This window comes from Myxine glutinosa, chromosome 10, assembly GCF_964187855.1.
Source record: "Myxine glutinosa chromosome 10, kmMyxGlut1.1, whole genome shotgun sequence".
Lineage (NCBI taxonomy): Eukaryota > Metazoa > Chordata > Myxini > Myxiniformes > Myxinidae > Myxine > Myxine glutinosa.
The window spans coordinates 30,078,232-30,098,016 of record NC_136270.1 but is presented as its reverse complement, the minus strand read 5'-3'; positions in this window follow the sequence as shown (position 1 = coordinate 30,098,016).

Here is a 19,785-nt window from a genome sequence, read left to right as displayed (position 1 = left end):
TCATAAGAGCACATTTGGCCAATCACACACATAAATGTGCATAAAATGCAGACGTGCGTCCAAACCGCTTTGAATTAACTCTTATGAAGGTACAAAAACCCATATTTGTGCCACAATGGAATTTTTTTATGACTTAAAATCGAGCCAGTCGATTTTACCATTATTTGGCTTACTGTACAGATGCTGTATAAAATCGCTTTTTTTACTGTAAAATCGGTTTAAAAAATCGCTTTTAATCGCATTAAAAAATCGCTTGAAAAACGCTGTCCAACTCGTGCGAGAGCATATCGACTCGTCCCTCGTGACCACATCAAAAACGAGGCTCACCACAGGAAAAATATTATATAAGTCTCAACCGTAGGAACCCAGCAAATTTGAATCATCATACAAAAGGAATGGGAAGATATGTAACACAGACCATTGAACTGAAAGAACGCGTAAAATCAAATGAATCATTCATGACTGGACGAATGCAGCACCCTTTGCGCTAACGTCCCGGGATACGTTAGTGGCTCTTTGCACTCGTAGAATGTACCGAAAAAAAAATTTCAAATTACAGAGAAAAAAATAAAAATAAAATTTTTTATTATTATTTAAAAAAATTTTTTTTTCGTCATGACTTCTGAAATTTTTAAAAAAAATCGTACAATAATTATACAGTATATACCATATCAGTGGTCCTTCATGAAAGCACAGCACCTTTTCTAAAGACAAAAGGCTTTAGTGGATATTTGTGACAGTCCATGGCACCATTCCTAAAAAATGCGTATACATAAAAAAGAGAAGAAAAAAATTGGCATGATTTCTGAAACCTGTTAAAGGCCTCATGTTTTTTCCTTCCACACATCAACAAACATACACAAAGCTCAAACACTGAACTATTTGCGCAGATTAACATCAGACTACACAGATAACAAACAAAAGCTTACCTTGTTTACCTGGGCAGTTGAGTCCCTACGGGCCACCACTTCTTGAAGAATTATTTAACAATTTCTGGTGTTATGTTACTAAAACTTCAAGAGACTCGGTTTAGCAAAATCAATGTTTTATTCACTTTTCAGAATTTGTTGTATACTTGAGAATTGTTGTACCTAAGCCGAGATCTTTAATGAGTCTTTGTTCGTCTTTGTTGAAGCTCGTTTGGTAGGTCTTGGTTGAAGCTCGGTCTGTAGGTCTTTTGAAGCTCGTTCAGTTGCTGACCAGTCTTCAGTTGTTCCCCGTCCACTCTGCTAGTCCACTGCTTCTCCATCACTCTCCCAGTTCTCTCTCTCTCCAATGCAACTTTCTCTTGGTTTTAAAGCCCCAAAACCCTTTGATGTTACAGAGCATGCAGGGTGTCTCTTATCCCAAAACCTTATTTGGCTCTCTTGGCTAGCTTGTACTTATTTCTGTTCAAGAGGTCAAATACTCTGACCTGCTGAGGAAGAATTTGCAGCCTGTGTTCCATCTATGGAACACAGGCTAAATTGATAGACACAGATGGCAGTCCCAGTGCATTACACATTCTGTTTCCTTAAATTAACTCTCTTGCCCACCTGTTAGTTCTATGCACTTTACTCATTCGTAAAGTAAAACATATCCACTTTAAACAAGATTACATTGATATATATATATTCTAGTAATATTGTTAATATGAATATTTATTCCCTGACAGGACCAAAAAAATAACAACAACCACGGTGCCCGAAAAAGGCCAACCCCCGCTTGCGGTTTCCTGCCAAGTGCAAAAGTGGTTTTTCAACACTAACACAAGTGCGAAAAGTGGTTTTTCAACACTAACACAAGTGCGAAAAGTGGTTTTTCAACACTAACACAAGTGCAAAAAGTGTTTTTTCCACACCAATGCAAGTGCAAAAGTGGTTTCCTGCACCAACACAAGTGCGAAAAGTGGTTTTTCAACACTAACATGAGTGCGAAAAGTGGTTTTTCAACACTAACACAAGTGCGAAAAGTGGTTTTTCAACACTATCACAAGTGCAAAAAGTGTTTTTTCCACACTAATACAAGTGCAAAAGTGGCTTCCTGCACCAACACAAGTGCAAAAAGTGGTTTTTCAACACTAACACAAGTGCAAAAAGTGGTTTTTCAACACTAACACAAGTGCGAAAAGTGGTTTTTCCACACTAATACAAGTGCAAAAGTGGTTTCCTGCACCAACACAAGTGCGAAAGGTGGTTTTTCAACACTAACACAAGTGCGAAAAGTGGTTTTTCAACACTAACACAAGTGCGAAAAGTGGTTTTTCAACACTAACACAAGTGCGAAAAGTGGTTTTTCCACACGAATACAAGTGCAAAAGTGGTTTCCTGCACCAACACAAGTGCGAAAAGTGGTTTTTCAATACTGACACGAGTGCGAAAAGTGGTTTTTCAACACTATCACAAGTGCAAAAAGTGTTTTTTCCACACTAATACAAGTGCAAAAGTGGTTTCCTGCACAAACACAAGTGCGAAAAGTGGTTTTTCAACACTAACACAAGTGCGAAAAGTGGTTTTTCAACACTAACACAAGTGCGAAAAGTGGTTTTTCCACACTAATACAAGTGCAAAAGTGGTTTCCTGCACCAACACAAGTGCGAAAAGTGGTTTTTCAACACTAACACAAGTGCGAAAAGTGGTTTTTCAACACTATCACAAGTGCAAAAAGTGTTTTTCCACACTAATACAAGTGCAAAAGTGGTTTCCTGCACCAACACAAGTGCGAAAAGTGGTTTTTCAACACTAACACAAGTGCGAAAAGTGGTTTTTCAACACTAACACAAGTGCGAAAAGTGTTTTTTCCACACTAATACAAGTGCAAAAGTGGTTTCCTGCACCAACACAAGTGCGAAAAGTGGTTTTTCAACACTAACACAAGTGCGAAAAGAGGTTTTTCAACACTAACATGAGTGCGAAAAGTGGTTTTTCAACACTAACACAAGTGCGAAAAGTGGTTTTTCAACACTAACACAAGTGCGAATAGTGGTTTTTCAACACTAACACAAGTGCGAAAAATGGTTTTTCAACACTATCACAAGTGCAAAAAGTGGTTTTTCCACACTAATACAAGTGCAAAAGTGGTTCCCTGCACCAACACAAGTGCGAAAAGTGGTTTTTCAACACTAACACAAGTGCGAATAGTGGTTTTTCAACACTAACACAAGTGCGAAAAATGGTTTTTCAACACTAACACAAGTGCGAAAAGTGGTTTTTCAACACTAACACAAGTGCAAAAAGTGTTTTTACCACACCAATGCAAGTGCAAAAGTGGTTTCCTGCACCAACACAAGTGCGAAAAGTGGTTTTTCAACACTAACATGAGTGCGAAAAGTGGTTTTTCAACACTAACACAAGTGCGAAAAGTGGTTTTTCAACACTATCACAAGTGCAAAAAGTGTTTTTTCCACACTAATACAAGTGCAAAAGTGGCTTCCTGCACCAACACAAGTGCAAAAAGTGGTTTTTCAAACTAACACAAGTGCAAAAAGTGGTTTTTCAACACTAACACAAGTGCGAAAAGTGGTTTTTCCACACTAATACAAGTGCAAAAGTGGTTTCTTGCACCAACACAAGTGCGAAAGGTGGTTTTTCAACACTAACACAAGTGCGAAAAGTGGTTTTTCAACACTAACACAAGTGCGAAAAGTGGTTTTTCAACACTAACACAAGTGCGAAAAGTGGTTTTTCCACACGAATACAGGTGCAAAAGTGGTTTCCTGCACCAACACAAGTGCGAAAAGTGGTTTTTCAACACTGACACAAGTGCGAAAAGTGGTTTTTCAACACTATCACAAGTGCAAAAAGTGTTTTTTCCACACTAATACAAGTGCAAAAGTGGTTTCCTGCACCAACACAAGTGCGAAAAGTGGTTTTTCAACACTAACACAAGTGCGAAAAGTGGTTTTTCAACACTAACACAAGTGCGAAAAGTGGTTTTTCCACACTAATACAAGTGCAAAAGTGGTTTCCTGCACCAACACAAGTGCGAAAAGTGGTTTTTCAACACTAACACAAGTGCGAAAAGTGGTTTTTCAACACTAACACAAGTGCGAAAAGTGTTTTTTCCACACTAATACAAGTGCAAAAGTGGTTTCCTGCACCAACACAAGTGCGAAAAGTGGTTTTTCAACACTAACACAAGTGCGAAAAGTGGTTTTTCAACACTAACATGAGTGCGAAAAGTGGTTTTTCAACACTAACACAAGTGCGAAAAGTGGTTTTTCAACACTAACACAAGTGCGAATAGTGGTTTTTCAACACTAACACAAGTGCGAAAAATGGTTTTTCAACACTATCACAAGTGCAAAAAGTGGTTTTTCCACACTAATACAAGTGCAAAAGTGGTTCCCTGCACCAACACAAGTGCGAAAAGTGGTTTTTCAACACTAACACAAGTGCGAATAGTGGTTTTTCAACACTAACACAAGTGCGAAAAATGGTTTTTCAACACTAACACAAGTGCGAAAAGTGGTTTTTCAACACTAACACAAGTGCAAAAAGTGTTTTTTCCACACCAATGCAAGTGCAAAAGTGGTTTCCTGCACCAACACAAGTGCGAAAAGTGGTTTTTCAACACTAACATGAGTGCGAAAAGTGGTTTTTCAACACTAACACAAGTGCGAAAAGTGGTTTTTCAACACTATCACAAGTGCAAAAAGTGTTTTTTCCACACTAATACAAGTGCAAAAGTGGCTTCCTGCACCAACACAAGTGCAAAAAGTGGTTTTTCAACACTAACACAAGTGCAAAAAGTGGTTTTTCAACACTAACACAAGTGCGAAAAGTGGTTTTTCCACACTAATACAAGTGCAAAAGTGGTTTCCTGCACCAACACAAGTGCGAAAGGTGGTTTTTCAACACTAACACAAGTGCGAAAAGTGGTTTTTCAACACTAACACAAGTGCGAAAAGTGGTTTTTCAACACTAACACAAGTGCGAAAAGTGGTTTTTCCACACGAATACAGGTGCAAAAGTGGTTTCCTGCACCAACACAAGTGCGAAAAGTGGTTTTTCAACACTGACACAAGTGCGAAAAGTGGTTTTTCAACACTATCACAAGTGCAAAAAGTGTTTTTTCCACACTAATACAAGTGCAAAAGTGGTTTCCTGCACCAACACAAGTGCGAAAAGTGGTTTTTCAACACTAACACAAGTGCGAAAAGTGGTTTTTCAACACTAACACAAGTGCGAAAAGTGGTTTTTCCACACTAATACAAGTGCAAAAGTGGTTTCCTGCACCAACACAAGTGCGAAAAGTGGTTTTTCAACACTAACACAAGTGCGAAAAGTGGTTTTTCAACACTATCACAAGTGCAAAAAGTGTTTTTTCCACACTAATACAAGTGCAAAAGTGGTTTCCTGCACCAACACAAGTGCGAAAAGTGGTTTTTCAACACTAACACAAGTGCGAAAAGTGGTTTTTCAACACTAACACAAGTGCGAAAAGTGGTTTTTCAACACTAACACAAGTGCAAAAAGTGTTTTTTCCACACCAATGCAAGTGCAAAAGTGGTTTTTCAACACTAACACAAGTGCAAAAAGTGTTTTTTCCACACCAATGCAAGTGCAAAAGTGGTTTCCTGCACCAACACAAGTGCGAAAAGTGGTTTTTCAACACTAACATGAGTGCGAAAAGTGGTTTTTCAACACTAACACAAGTGCGAAAAGTGGTTTTTCAACACTATCACAAGTGCAAAAAGTGTTTTTTTCCACACTAATACAAGTGCAAAAGTGGCTTCCTGCACCAACACAAGTGCAAAAAGTGGTTTTTCAACACTAACACAAGTGCAAAAAGTGGTTTTTCAACACTAACACAAGTGCGAAAAGTGGTTTTTCCACACTAATACAAGTGCAAAAGTGGTTTCCTGCACCAACACAAGTGCGAAAGGTGGTTTTTCAACACTAACACAAGTGCGAAAAGTGGTTTTTCAACACTAACACAAGTGCGAAAAGTGGTTTTTCAACACTAACACAAGTGCGAAAAGTGGTTTTTCCACACGAATACAGGTGCAAAAGTGGTTTCCTGCAACAACACAAGTGCGAAAAGTGGTTTTTCAACACTGACACAAGTGCGAAAAGTGGTTTTTCAACACTATCACAAGTGCAAAAAGTGTTTTTTCCACACTAATACAAGTGCAAAAGTGGTTTCCTGCACCAACACAAGTGCGAAAAGTGGTTTTTCAACACTAACACAAGTGCGAAAAGTGGTTTTTCAACACTAACACAAGTGCGAAAAGTGGTTTTTCCACACTAATACAAGTGCAAAAGTGGTTTCCTGCACCAACACAAGTGCGAAAAGTGGTTTTTCAACACTAACACAAGTGCGAAAAGTGGTTTTTCAACACTATCACAAGTGCAAAAAGTGTTTTTTTCACACTAATACAAGTGCAAAAGTGGTTTCTTGCACCAACACAAGTGCGAAAAGTGGTTTTTCAACACTAACACAAGTGCGAAAAGTGGTTTTTCAACACTAACACAAGTGCGAAAAGTGTTTTTTCCACACTAATACAAGTGCAAAAGTGGTTTCCTGCACCAACGCAAGTGCGAAAAGTGGTTTTTCAACACTAACACAAGTGCGAAAAGTGGTTTTTCAACACTAACACAAGTGCGAAGAGTGTTTTTTCCACACTAATACAAGTGCAAAAGTGGTTTCCTGCACCAACACAAGTGCGAAAAATGGTTTTTCAACACTAACACAAGTGCGAAAAGTGGTTTTTCAACACTAACACAAGTGCGAAAAGTGGTTTTTCAACACTAACACAAGTGCGAAAAGTGGTTTTTCAACACTAACACAAGTGCGAAAAGTGGTTTTTCAACACTAACACAAGTGCGAAAAGTGGTTTTTCAACACTAACACAAGTGCAAAAGTTGTTTCCTGCACCAACACAAGTGCGAAAAGTGGTTTTTCAACACTAACACAAGTGCGAATAGTGGTTTTTCAACACTAACACAAGTGCGCAAAATGGTTTTTCAACACTATCACAAGTGCAAAAGTGTTTTTTCCACACTAATACAAGTACAAAAGTGGTTTCCTGCACCAACACAAGTGCGAAAAGTGGTTTTTCAACACTAACACAAGTGCGAAAAGTGGTTTTTCCACACTAATACAAGTGCAAAAGTGGTTTCCTGCACCAACACAAGTGCGAAAAGTGTTTTTTCCACACTAACACAAGTGCGAAAAGTGGTTTTTCAACACTAACACAAGTGCGAAAAGTGGTTTTTCAACACTAACACAAGTGCGAAAAGTGGTTTTTCAACACTAACACAAGTGCGAAAAGTGGTTTTCCACACTAATACAAGTGCAAAAGTGGTTTCCTGCACCAACACAAGTGCGAAAAGTGGTTTTTCAACACTAACATGAGTGCGAAAAGTGGTTTTTCAACACTAACACAAGTGCGAAAAGTGGTTTTTCAACACTATCACAAGTGCAAAAAGTGTTTTTCCCACACTAATACAAGTGCAAAAGTGGCTTCCTGCACCAACACAAGTGCAAAAAGTGGTTTTTCAACACTAACACAAGTGCAAAAAGTGGTTTTTCAACACTAACACAAGTGCGAAAAGTGGTTTTTCAACACTAATACAAGTGCAAAAGTGGTTTCCTGCACCAACACAAGTGCGAAAGGTGGTTTTTCAACACTAACACAAGTGCGAAAAGTGGTTTTTCAACACTAACACAAGTGCGAAAAGTGGTTTTTCAACACTAAAACAAGTGCGAAAAGTGGTTTTTCCACACGAATACAAGTGCAAAAGTGGTTTCCTGCACCAACACAAGTGCGAAAAGTGGTTTTTCAAGACTGACACAAGTGCGAAAAGTGGTTTTTCAACACTATCACAAGTGCAAAAAGTGTTTTTTCCACACTAATACAAGTGCAAAAGTGGTTTCCTGCACCAACACAAGTGCGAAAAGTGGTTTTTCAACACTAACACAAGTGCGAAAAGTGGTTTTTCAACACTAACACAAGTGCGAAAAGTGGTTTTTCCACACTAATACAAGTGCAAAAGTGGTTTCCTGCACCAACACAAGTGCGAAAAGTGGTTTTTCAACACTAACACAAGTGCAAAAAGTGGTTTTTCAACACTAACACAAGTGCGAAAAGTGGTTTTTCCACACTAATACAAGTGCAAAAGTGGTTTCCTGCACCAACACAAGTGCGAAAGGTGGTTTTTCAACACTAACACAAGTGCGAAAAGTGGTTTTTCAACACTAACACAAGTGCGAAAAGTGGTTTTTCAACACTAACACAAGTGCGAAAAGTGGTTTTTCCACACGAATACAGGTGCAAAAGTGGTTTCCTGCACCAACACAAGTGCGAAAAGTGGTTTTTCAACACTGACACAAGTGCGAAAAGTGGTTTTTCAACACTATCACAAGTGCAAAAAGTGTTTTTTCCACACTAATACAAGTGCAAAAGTGGTTTCCTGCACCAACACAAGTGCGAAAAGTGGTTTTTCAACACTAACACAAGTGCGAAAAGTGGTTTTTCAACACTAACACAAGTGCGAAAAGTGGTTTTTCCACACTAATACAAGTGCAAAAGTGGTTTCCTGCACCAACACAAGTGCGAAAAGTGGTTTTTCAACACTAACACAAGTGCGAAAAGTGGTTTTTCAACACTATCACAAGTGCAAAAAGTGTTTTTTCCACACTAATACAAGTGCAAAAGTGGTTTCCTGCACCAACACAAGTGCGAAAAGTGGTTTTTCAACACTAACACAAGTGCGAAAAGTGGTTTTTCAACACTAACACAAGTGCGAAAAGTGGTTTTTCAACACTAACACAAGTGCAAAAAGTGTTTTTTCCACACCAATGCAAGTGCAAAAGTGGTTTTTCAACACTAACACAAGTGCAAAAAGTGTTTTTTCCACACCAATGCAAGTGCAAAAGTGGTTTCCTGCACCAACACAAGTGCGAAAAGTGGTTTTTCAACACTAACATGAGTGCGAAAAGTGGTTTTTCAACACTAACACAAGTGCGAAAAGTGGTTTTTCAACACTATCACAAGTGCAAAAAGTGTTTTTTTCCACACTAATACAAGTGCAAAAGTGGCTTCCTGCACCAACACAAGTGCAAAAAGTGGTTTTTCAACACTAACACAAGTGCAAAAAGTGGTTTTTCAACACTAACACAAGTGCGAAAAGTGGTTTTTCCACACTAATACAAGTGCAAAAGTGGTTTCCTGCACCAACACAAGTGCGAAAGGTGGTTTTTCAACACTAACACAAGTGCGAAAAGTGGTTTTTCAACACTAACACAAGTGCGAAAAGTGGTTTTTCAACACTAACACAAGTGCGAAAAGTGGTTTTTCCACACGAATACAGGTGCAAAAGTGGTTTCCTGCAACAACACAAGTGCGAAAAGTGGTTTTTCAACACTGACACAAGTGCGAAAAGTGGTTTTTCAACACTATCACAAGTGCAAAAAGTGTTTTTTCCACACTAATACAAGTGCAAAAGTGGTTTCCTGCACCAACACAAGTGCGAAAAGTGGTTTTTCAACACTAACATGAGTGCGAAAAGTGGTTTTTCCACACCAATGCAAGTGCAAAAGTGGTTTCCTGCACCAACACAAGTGCGAAAAGTGGTTTTTCAACACTAACATGAGTGCGAAAAGTGGTTTTTCAACACTAACACAAGTGCGAAAAGTGGTTTTTCAACACTATCACAAGTGCAAAAAGTGTTTTTTTCCACACTAATACAAGTGCAAAAGTGGCTTCCTGCACCAACACAAGTGCAAAAAGTGGTTTTTCAACACTAACACAAGTGCAAAAAGTGGTTTTTCAACACTAACACAAGTGCGAAAAGTGGTTTTTCCACACTAATACAAGTGCAAAAGTGGTTTCCTGCACCAACACAAGTGCGAAAGGTGGTTTTTCAACACTAACACAAGTGCGAAAAGTGGTTTTTCAACACTAACACAAGTGCGAAAAGTGGTTTTTCAACACTAACACAAGTGCGAAAAGTGGTTTTTCCACACGAATACAGGTGCAAAAGTGGTTTCCTGCAACAACACAAGTGCGAAAAGTGGTTTTTCAACACTGACACAAGTGCGAAAAGTGGTTTTTCAACACTATCACAAGTGCAAAAAGTGTTTTTTCCACACTAATACAAGTGCAAAAGTGGTTTCCTGCACCAACACAAGTGCGAAAAGTGGTTTTTCAACACTAACACAAGTGCGAAAAGTGGTTTTTCAACACTAACACAAGTGCGAAAAGTGCTTTTTCCACACTAATACAAGTGCAAAAGTGGTTTCCTGCACCAACACAAGTGCGAAAAGTGGTTTTTCAACACTAACACAAGTGCGAAAAGTGGTTTTTCAACACTATCACAAGTGCAAAAAGTGTTTTTTTCACACTAATACAAGTGCAAAAGTGGTTTCTTGCACCAACACAAGTGCGAAAAGTGGTTTTTCAACACTAACACAAGTGCGAAAAGTGGTTTTTCAACACTAACACAAGTGCGAAAAGTGTTTTTTCCACACTAATACAAGTGCAAAAGTGGTTTCCTGCACCAACGCAAGTGCGAAAAGTGGTTTTTCAACACTAACACAAGTGCGAAAAGTGGTTTTTCAACACTAACACAAGTGCGAAGAGTGTTTTTTCCACACTAATACAAGTGCAAAAGTGGTTTCCTGCACCAACACAAGTGCGAAAAGTGGTTTTTCAACACTAACACAAGTGCGAAAAGTGGTTTTTCAACACTAACACAAGTGCGAAAAGTGGTTTTTCAACACTAACACAAGTGCGAAAAGTGGTTTTTCCACACTAATACAAGTGCAAAAGTTGTTTCCTGCACCAACACAAGTGCGAAAAGTGGTTTTTCAACACTAACACAAGTGCGAATAGTGGTTTTTCAACACTAACACAAGTGCGCAAAATGGTTTTTCAACACTATCACAAGTGCAAAAGTGTTTTTTCCACACTAATACAAGTACAAAAGTGGTTTCCTGCACCAACACAAGTGCGAAAAGTGGTTTTTCAACACTAACACAAGTGCGAAAAGTGGTTTTTCCACACTAATACAAGTGCAAAAGTGGTTTCCTGCACCAACACAAGTGCGAAAAGTGGTTTTTCCACACTAACACAAGTGCGAAAAGTGGTTTTTCAACACTAACACAAGTGCGAAAAGTGGTTTTTCAACACTAACACAAGTGCGAAAAGTGGTTTTTCAACACTAACACAAGTGCGAAAAGTGGTTTTCCACACTAATACAAGTGCAAAAGTGGTTTCCTGCACCAACACAAGTGCGAAAAGTGGTTTTTCAACACTAACATGAGTGCGAAAAGTGGTTTTTCAACACTAACACAAGTGCGAAAAGTGGTTTTTCAACACTATCACAAGTGCAAAAAGTGTTTTTCCCACACTAATACAAGTGCAAAAGTGGCTTCCTGCACCAACACAAGTGCAAAAAGTGGTTTTTCAACACTAACACAAGTGCAAAAAGTGGTTTTTCAACACTAACACAAGTGCGAAAAGTGGTTTTTCAACACTAATACAAGTGCAAAAGTGGTTTCCTGCACCAACACAAGTGCGAAAGGTGGTTTTTCAACACTAACACAAGTGCGAAAAGTGGTTTTTCAACACTAACACAAGTGCGAAAAGTGGTTTTTCAACACTAAAACAAGTGCGAAAAGTGGTTTTTCCACACGAATACAAGTGCAAAAGTGGTTTCCTGCACCAACACAAGTGCGAAAAGTGGTTTTTCAAGACTGACACAAGTGCGAAAAGTGGTTTTTCAACACTATCACAAGTGCAAAAAGTGTTTTTTCCACACTAATACAAGTGCAAAAGTGGTTTCCTGCACCAACACAAGTGCGAAAAGTGGTTTTTCAACACTAACACAAGTGCGAAAAGTGGTTTTTCAACACTAACACAAGTGCGAAAAGTGGTTTTTCCACACTAATACAAGTGCAAGAGTGGTTTCCTGCACCAACACAAGTGCGAAAAGTGGTTTTTCAACACTAACACAAGTGCGAAAAGTGGTTTTTCAACACTATCACAAGTGCAAAAAGTGTTTTTTCCACACTAATACAAGTGCAAAAGTGGTTTCCTGCACCAACACAAGTGCGAAAAGTGGTTTTTCAACACTAACACAAGTGCGAAAAGTGGTTTTTCAACACTAACACAAGTGCGAAAAGTGTTTTTCCACACTAATACAAGTGCAAAAGTGGTTTCCTGCACCAACACAAGTGCGAAAAGTGGTTTTTCAACACTAACACAAGTGCGAAAAGTGGTTTTTCAACACTAACACAAGTGCGAAAAGTGTTTTTTTCACACTAATACAAGTGCAAAAGTGGTTTCCTGCACCAACACAAGTGCGAAAAGTGGTTTTTCAACACTAACACAAGTGCGAAAAGTGGTTTTTCAACACTAACACAAGTGCGAAAAGTGGTTTTTCAACACTAACACAAGTGCGAAAAGTGGTTTTTCCACACTAATACAAGTGCAAAAGTGGTTTCCTGCACCAACACAAGTGCGAAAAGTGTTTTTTCAACATTACCGCAAGTGCGAAAAGTGGTTTATCAACACTATCACAAGTGCAAAAAGTGGTTTTTCCACACTAATACAAGTGCAAAAGTGGTTCCCTGCACCAACACAAGTGCGAAAAGTGGTTTTTCAACACTAACACAAGTGCGAATAGTGGTTTTTCAACACTAACACAAGTGCGAAAAATGGTTTTTCAACACTATCACAAGTGCAAAAAGTGTTTTTTCCACACTAATACAAGTGCAAAAGTGGTTTCCTGCACCAACACAAGTGCGAAAAGTGGTTTTTCAACACTAACACAAGTGCGAAAAGTGGTTTTTCAACACTAACACAAGTGCGAAAAGTGGTTTTTCCACACTAATACAAGTGCAAAAGTGGTTTCCTGCACCAACACAAGTGCGAAAAGTGGTTTTTCAACACTAACACAAGTGCGAAAAGTGGTTTTTCAACACTATAACAAGTGCAAAAAGTGTTTTTTCCACACTAATACAAGTGCAAAAGTGGTTTCCGGCACCAACACAAGTGCGAAAAGTAGTTTTTCAACACTAACACAAGTGCGAAAAGTGGTTTTGCCACACTAATACAAGTGCAAAAGTGGTTTCCTGCACCAACACAAGTGCGAAAAGTGGTTTTTCAACACTGACACAAGTGCGAAAAGTGGTTTTTCAACACTATCACAAGTGCAAAAAGTGTTTTTTCCACACTAATACAAGTGCAAAAGTGGTTTCCTGCACCAACACAAGTGCAAAAAGTGGTTTTTCAACACTAACACAAGTGCGAAAAGTGGTTTTTCAACACTAACACAAGTGCGAAAAGTGTTTTTTCCACACTAATACAAGTGCAAAAGTGGTTTCCTGCACCAACACAAGTGCGAAAAGTGGTTTTTCAACACTAACACAAGTGCGAAAAGTGGTTTTTCAACACTAACATGAGTGCGAAAAGTGGTTTTTCAACACTAACACAAGTGCGAAAAGTGGTTTTTCAACACTAACACAAGTGCGAATAGTGGTTTTTCAACACTAACACAAGTGCGAAAAATGGTTTTTCAACACTATCACAAGTGTAAAAAGTGGTTTTTCCACACTAATACAAGTGCAAAAGTGGTTTCCTGCACCAACACAAGTGCAAAAAGTGGTTTTTCAACACTAACATGAGTGCGAAAAGTGGTTTTTCAACACTAACACAAGTGCGAAAAATGGTTTTTCAACACTAACACAAGTGCGAAAAGTGGTTTTTCAACACTAACACAAGTGCAAAAAGTGTTTTTTCCACACCAATGCAAGTGCAAAAGTGGTTTCCTGCACCAACACAAGTGCGAAAAGTGGTTTTTCAACACTAACATGAGTGCGAAAAGTGGTTTTTCAACACTAACACAAGTGCGAAAAGTGGTTTTTCAACACTATCACAAGTGCAAAAAGTGTTTTTTCCACACTAATACAAGTGCAAAAGTGGCTTCCTGCACCAACACAAGTGCAAAAAGTGGTTTTTCAACACTAACACAAGTGCAAAAAGTGGTTTTTCAACACTAACACAAGTGCGAAAAGTGGTTTTTCCACACTAATACAAGTGCAAAAGTGGTTTCCTGCACCAACACAAGTGCGAAAGGTGGTTTTTCAACACTAACACAAGTGCGAAAAGTGGTTTTTCAACACTAACACAAGTGCGAAAAGTGGTTTTTCAACACTAACACAAGTGCGAAAAGTGGTTTTTCCACACGAATACAGGTGCAAAAGTGGTTTCCTGCACCAACACAAGTGCGAAAAGTGGTTTTTCAACACTGACACAAGTGCGAAAAGTGGTTTTTCAACACTATCACAAGTGCAAAAAGTGTTTTTTCCACACTAATACAAGTGCAAAAGTGGTTTCCTGCACCAACACAAGTGCGAAAAGTGGTTTTTCAACACTAACACAAGTGCGAAAAGTGGTTTTTCAACACTAACACAAGTGCGAAAAGTGGTTTTTCCACACTAATACAAGTGCAAAAGTGGTTTCCTGCACCAACACAAGTGCGAAAAGTGGTTTTTCAACACTAACACAAGTGCGAAAAGTGGTTTTTCAACACTATCACAAGTGCAAAAAGCGTTTTTTCCACACTAATACAAGTGCAAAAGTGGTTTCCTGCACCAACACAAGTGCGAAAAGTGGTTTTTCAACACTAACACAAGTGCGAAAAGTGGTTTCTCAACAGTAACACAAGTGCGAAAAGTGGTTTTTCAACACTAACACAAGTGCAAAAAGTGTTTTTTCCACACCAATGCAAGTGCAAAAGTGGTTTTTCAACACTAACACAAGTGCAAAAAGTGTTTTTTCCACACCAATGCAAGTGCAAAAGTGGTTTCCTGCACCAACACAAGTGCGAAAAGTGGTTTTTCAACACTAACATGAGTGCGAAAAGTGGTTTTTCAACACTAACACAAGTGCGAAAAGTGGTTTTTCAACACTATCACAAGTGCAAAAAGTGTTTTTTTCCACACTAATACAAGTGCAAAAGTGGCTTCCTGCACCAACACAAGTGCAAAAAGTGGTTTTTCAACACTAACACAAGTGCAAAAAGTGGGTTTTTCAACACTAACACAAGTGCGAAAAGTGGTTTTTCCACACTAATACAAGTGCAAAAGTGGTTTCCTGCACCAACACAAGTGCGAAAGGTGGTTTTTCAACACTAACACAAGTGCGAAAAGTGGTTTTTCAACACTAACACAAGTGCGAAAAGTGGTTTTTCAACACTAACACAAGTGCGAAAAGTGGTTTTTCCACACGAATACAGGTGCAAAAGTGGTTTCCTGCAACAACACAAGTGCGAAAAGTGGTTTTTCAACACTGACACAAGTGCGAAAAGTGGTTTTTCAACACTATCACAAGTGCAAAAAGTGTTTTTTCCACACTAATACAAGTGCAAAAGTGGTTTCCTGCACCAACACAAGTGCGAAAAGTGGTTTTTCAACACTAACACAAGTGCGAAAAGTGGTTTTTCAACACTAACACAAGTGCGAAAAGTGGTTTTTCCACACTAATACAAGTGCAAAAGTGGTTTCCTGCACCAACACAAGTGCGAAAAGTGGTTTTTCAACACTAACACAAGTGCGAAAAGTGGTTTTTCAACACTATCACAAGTGCAAAAAGTGTTTTTTCCACACTAATACAAGTGCAAAAGTGGTTTCTTGCACCAACACAAGTGCGAAAAGTGGTTTTTCAACACTAACACAAGTGCGAAAAGTGGTTTTTCAACACTAACACAAGTGCGAAAAGTGTTTTTTCCACACTAATACAAGTGCAAAAGTGGTTTCCTGCACCAACGCAAGTGCGAAAAGTGGTTTTTCAACACTAACACAAGTGCGAAAAGTGGTTTTTCAACACTAACACAAGTGCGAAGAGTGTTTTTTCCACACTAATACAAGTGCAAAAGTGGTTTCCTGCACCAACACAAGTGCGAAAAGTGGTTTTTCAACACTAACACAAGTGCGAAAAGTGGTTTTTCAACACTAACACAAGTGCGAAAAGTGGTTTTTCAACACTAACACAAGTGCGAAAAGTGGTTTTTCCACACTAATACAAGTGCAAAAGTTGTTTCCTGCACCAACACAAGTGCGAAAAGTGGTTTTTCAACACTAACACAAGTGCGAATAGTGGTTTTTCAACACTAACACAAGTGCGCAAAATGGTTTTTCAACACTATCACAAGTGCAAAAGTGTTTTTTCCACACTAATACAAGTACAAAAGTGGTTTCCTGCACCAACACAAGTGCGAAAAGTGGTTTTTCAACACTAACACAAGTGCGAAAAGTGGTTTTTCCACACTAATACAAGTGCAAAAGTGGTTTCCTGCACCAACACAAGTGCGAAAAGTGGTTTTTCCACACTAACACAAGTGCGAAAAGTGGTTTTTCAACACTAACACAAGTGCGAAAAGTGGTTTTTCAACACTAACACAAGTGCGAAAAGTGGTTTTTCAACACTAACACAAGTGCGAAAAGTGGTTTTCCACACTAATACAAGTGCAAAAGTGGTTTCCTGCACCAACACAAGTGCGAAAAGTGGTTTTTCAACACTAACATGAGTGCGAAAAGTGGTTTTTCAACACTAACACAAGTGCGAAAAGTGGTTTTTCAACACTATCACAAGTGCAAAAAGTGTTTTTCCCACACTAATACAAGTGCAAAAGTGGCTTCCTGCACCAACACAAGTGCAAAAAGTGGTTTTTCAACACTAACACAAGTGCAAAAAGTGGTTTTTCAACACTAACACAAGTGCGAAAAGTGGTTTTTCAACACTAATACAAGTGCAAAAGTGGTTTCCTGCACCAACACAAGTGCGAAAGGTGGTTTTTCAACACTAACACAAGTGCGAAAAGTGGTTTTTCAACACTAACACAAGTGCGAAAAGTGGTTTTTCAACACTAAAACAAGTGCGAAAAGTGGTTTTTCCACACGAATACAAGTGCAAAAGTGGTTTCCTGCACCAACACAAGTGCGAAAAGTGGTTTTTCAAGACTGACACAAGTGCGAAAAGTGGTTTTTCAACACTATCACAAGTGCAAAAAGTGTTTTTTCCACACTAATACAAGTGCAAAAGTGGTTTCCTGCACCAACACAAGTGCGAAAAGTGGTTTTTCAACACTAACACAAGTGCGAAAAGTGGTTTTTCAACACTAACACAAGTGCGAAAAGTGGTTTTTCCACACTAATACAAGTGCAAAAGTGGTTTCCTGCACCAACACAAGTGCGAAAAGTGGTTTTTCAACACTAACACAAGTGCGAAAAGTGGTTTTTCAACACTATCACAAGTGCAAAAAGTGTTTTTTCCACACTAATACAAGTGCAAAAGTGGTTTCCTGCACCAACACAAGTGCGAAAAGTGGTTTTTCAACACTAACACAAGTGCGAAAAGTGGTTTTTCAACACTAACACAAGTGCGAAAAGTGTTTTTCCACACTAATACAAGTGCAAAAGTGGTTTCCTGCACCAACACAAGTGCGAAAAGTGGTTTTTCAACACTAACACAAGTGCGAAAAGTGGTTTTTCAACACTAACACAAGTGCGAAAAGTGTTTTTTTCACACTAATACAAGTGCAAAAGTGGTTTCCTGCACCAACACAAGTGCGAAAAGTGGTTTTTCAACACTAACACAAGTGCGAAAAGTGGTTTTTCAACACTAACACAAGTGCGAAAAGTGGTTTTTCAACACTAACACAAGTGCGAAAAGTGGTTTTTCCACACTAATACAAGTGCAAAAGTGGTTTCCTGCACCAACACAAGTGCGAAAAGTGTTTTTTCAACATTACCGCAAGTGCGAAAAGTGGTTTATCAACACTATCACAAGTGCAAAAAGTGGTTTTTCCACACTAATACAAGTGCAAAAGTGGTTCCCTGCACCAACACAAGTGCGAAAAGTGGTTTTTCAACACTAACACAAGTGCGAATAGTGGTTTTTCAACACTAACACAAGTGCGAAAAATGGTTTTTCAACACTATCACAAGTGCAAAAAGTGTTTTTTCCACACTAATACAAGTGCAAAAGTGGTTTCCTGCACCAACACAAGTGCGAAAAGTGGTTTTTCAACACTAACACAAGTGCGAAAAGTGGTTTTTCAACACTAACACAAGTGCGAAAAGTGGTTTTTCCACACTAATACAAGTGCAAAAGTGGTTTCCTGCACCAACACAAGTGCGAAAAGTGGTTTTTCAACACTAACACAAGTGCGAAAAGTGGTTTTTCAACACTATAACAAGTGCAAAAAGTGTTTTTTCCACACTAATACAAGTGCAAAAGTGGTTTCCGGCACCAACACAAGTGCGAAAAGTAGTTTTTCAACACTAACACAAGTGCGAAAAGTGGTTTTGCCACACTAATACAAGTGCAAAAGTGGTTTCCTGCACCAACACAAGTGCGAAAAGTGGTTTTTCAACACTGACACAAGTGCGAAAAGTGGTTTTTCAACACTATCACAAGTGCAAAAAGTGTTTTTTCCACACTAATACAAGTGCAAAAGTGGTTTCCTGCACCAACACAAGTGCAAAAAGTGGTTTTTCAACACTAACACAAGTGCGAAAAGTGGTTTTTCAACACTAACACAAGTGCGAAAAGTGTTTTTTCCACACTAATACAAGTGCAAAAGTGGTTTCCTGCACCAACACAAGTGCGAAAAGTGGTTTTTCAACACTAACACAAGTGCGAAAAGTGGTTTTTCAACACTAACATGAGTGCGAAAAGTGGTTTTTCAACACTAACACAAGTGCGAAAAGTGGTTTTTCAACACTAACACAAGTGCGAATAGTGGTTTTTCAACACTAACACAAGTGCGAAAAATGGTTTTTCAACACTATCACAAGTGTAAAAAGTGGTTTTTCCACACTAATACAAGTGCAAAAGTGGTTTCCTGCACCAACACAAGTGCGAAAAGTGGTTTTTCAACACTAACATGAGTGCGAAAAGTGGTTTTTCAACACTAACACAAGTGCGAAAAATGGTTTTTCAACACTAACACAAGTGCGAAAAGTGGTTTTTCAACACTAACACAAGTGCAAAAAGTGTTTTTTCCACACCAATGCAAGTGCAAAAGTGGTTTCCTGCACCAACACAAGTGCGAAAAGTGGTTTTTCAACACTAACATGAGTGCGAAAAGTGGTTTTTCAACACTAACACAAGTGCGAAAAGTGGTTTTTCAACACTATCACAAGTGCAAAAAGTGTTTTTTCCACACTAATACAAGTGCAAAAGTGGCTTCCTGCACCAACACAAGTGCAAAAAGTGGTTTTTCAACACTAACACAAGTGCAAAAAGTGGTTTTTCAACACTAACACAAGTGCGAAAAGTGGTTTTTCCACACTAATACAAGTGCAAAAGTGGTTTCCTGCACCAACACAAGTGCGAAAGGTGGTTTTTCAACACTAACACAAGTGCGAAAAGTGGTTTTTCAACACTAACACAAGTGCGAAAAGTGGTTTTTCAACACTAACACAAGTGCGAAAAGTGGTTTTTCCACACGAATACAGGTGCAAAAGTGGTTTCCTGCACCAACACAAGTGCGAAAAGTGGTTTTTCAACACTGACACAAGTGCGAAAAGTGGTTTTTCAACACTATCACAAGTGCAAAAAGTGTTTTTTCCACACTAATACAAGTGCAAAAGTGGTTTCCTGCACCAACACAAGTGCGAAAAGTGGTTTTTCAACACTAACACAAGTGCGAAAAGTGGTTTTTCAACACTAACACAAGTGCGAAAAGTGGTTTTTCCACACTAATACAAGTGCAAAAGTGGTTTCCTGCACCAACACAAGTGCGAAAAGTGGTTTTTCAACACTAACACAAGTGCGAAAAGTGGTTTTTC